Raw genomic sequence first — 2,342 nt, 5'->3', positions numbered from 1 at the left:
TATTTTCATTGGAGTATAGGAACATTCTCAGTTCTTCCTTTGATTTCTTCAGTGAACATACTATACAACAGTTCAATCTCTATGTGTTTGAGCTGTCCCTCAGCTCTTCAGCTCAAGGTGAGCACTCTACCACTTGAGCTACAGCGCCACTTCGGGTTTTCTGGTGGTTTATTGTAGATAAGAGTTTCACGTCCTTTCCTGCCAGGGCTGGCTTTGAACCACGATCCTCAGATCTCAGCCCCCTGAGTAGCAAGGATTACAGGCGTGAGCTATTGGTGCCGGCGAGACTTTTATCTTTAATTAGCCACCAGAAAACTGGAAATGGTGGCTCAAAGTGGTAGAGCACAACACACACACACACAGTGGCTCAAAGTGGTGGAGCATAATCTTGAACAAAACACACACACACACACCCGGCTCAGAGATAGTGCCCAGGCCCTGAGTTCAAGTCCCATAACTGACAAAAATTTTTTTTTTCATGCCACTTCGTTGTTTTCCTGTTGCTTGTTTCCTCCTTCTTCTCCTTTCACTAAACTAGTCTTCTAGTGATTTTTTTTTTGGGGGGGTCGGTCATGGGGGTGCTTAAACTCAGGGCTTGGGTACTCTCCCTGAGCTGTTTTTGCTCAATACTAGTGCTCACCACTTTTAGCCAAAGCACCAGTTCTAGTTCTCTGATGGTTAATTGGAGATATGAGTCCCACAGCCTTTCCTGCCTGGGCTGGCTTCAAACTCTGATCCTCAGATCTTAGCCTCCTGAGTAGCTAGGATTACAGGTATGAGCCACTGGTACCCAGTGATTTATTTTATTTTATTTTTTTGCTGGTTGTGGGGCCTGAACTCTGGGCCTAGGTGCTGTCCCTCAGCTCTTCAGCTCAAGGCTAGCACTCTACCCCTTGAGCCACAGTGCCACTTCCGGCTTTTTCTGCTTATGTGTTCCTTCCTTCCTTCCTTCTTTCCTTCTTTCCTTAATGCTGCATAAACCCAAGGCCTTGAGGGTACTAGGTAAAGTGTTTAAACATGAAGCTACATCCCTAGCCTTTCCTTTTTTTTTGATTTTTGTTTTTTTGTTTCAGTCCTAGGGCTTGAACTCAGGGCTTGGACTGGTGCGCTACCACTTAAGCCACATCTCCACTTCTGGCTTTTGTAGTTTATTTTATTTATATATATATATTTTTTGGGGGGGGTCTGGTAGTGGGCCTGAACTCTGGACTTGGGCGCTGTCCCTCAGCTAAAGGCTAGCTCTACCACTTGAGCCACAGTGCCACTTCTGGCTTTTTTCTTTTTGCTTATGTGGTGCTGAGGAATCGAACCCAGGGCTTCAGGCATGCAAGGCAAGCACTCTACCACTGAGCCACCTTCCAAGCCTGGCAAGCCTCATATCTTATTTAATATTATCACAGTGTGGATTAAATGTCATCAGGTATTTTAAATGATTGTAACAATTTAAATAATCATAACAATTCTATGAGACCCATTCAATTTGTTATCATATTAATGCAAAACTCAAGAAGATATATACCTGGAAAGCTTACCTCAACAACCTACTGAATGGGGCATCCCAGAGTTTGGCATTTACATGTGTGTGATCTATTCCTAGGTCAATTGTGTTTACTCACATCCTGGCACCACACAATGCCTGGGGAACATGCAGGATAGCCAATGTCAGAACATGAGGAGGAAAACTACAGTACTTATTCAGTCCAAGAGGTGGAGAATTTATCCTAATGTTATGTCATCTGTTACAAAAAAAATTACATGTCTCCATTCAAAAATGTAAATATAAATCTAACCCTCATACGTAACAAATGATATAACATTATATTTAAAATCCTGAATAAGGGCTGGGAAGGTGGCTCAGTGGTAGAGCGCTTGCCTTGCATGCATGAGGCCCTGGGTTCGATTCCCCAGCACCACATAAGAAAAAGAAAACAAAGAAAAAAGAAAGAAAGAAAATCCTGAATAATTTGTAAAACATTAATGCTAAGTTAGATGTTTAGGTTACAATCCTATAAAGGGACTTTATTACAGCGCAGTCAAACTGACTTATGGCCTAGGAAAAATGCAACCATACTGACTCTCCCTTCCTTCATAGACAGCAACACTTTTTGCCCAGGATGATAGATTCCGGAGAATGTTTGGTGCTGATTAGCCATGATAGCAGGCTTACCTGTAGGCCATTCTCATAAATACACTTGTTGAACTCCTACTGTCTGAGCTTGGCCATTTCTTTTCTATTTTTTTTTTGGGGGGGTCCGGTCGTGGGGCCTGAACTCTGGGCCTGGGTGCTGTCCCTCAGCTCTTCAGCTCAAGGCTAGCACTCTATCACTTGAGCCACAGCGCCA

This window comes from Dipodomys ordii, unplaced genomic scaffold (genome assembly GCF_000151885.1).
Source record: "Dipodomys ordii isolate 6190 unplaced genomic scaffold, Dord_2.0 Scaffold48, whole genome shotgun sequence".
NCBI classification, from domain to species: domain Eukaryota; kingdom Metazoa; phylum Chordata; class Mammalia; order Rodentia; family Heteromyidae; genus Dipodomys; species Dipodomys ordii.
The sequence above is the reverse complement of the archived record's forward strand: the minus strand, read 5'-3'. Positions refer to the sequence as shown.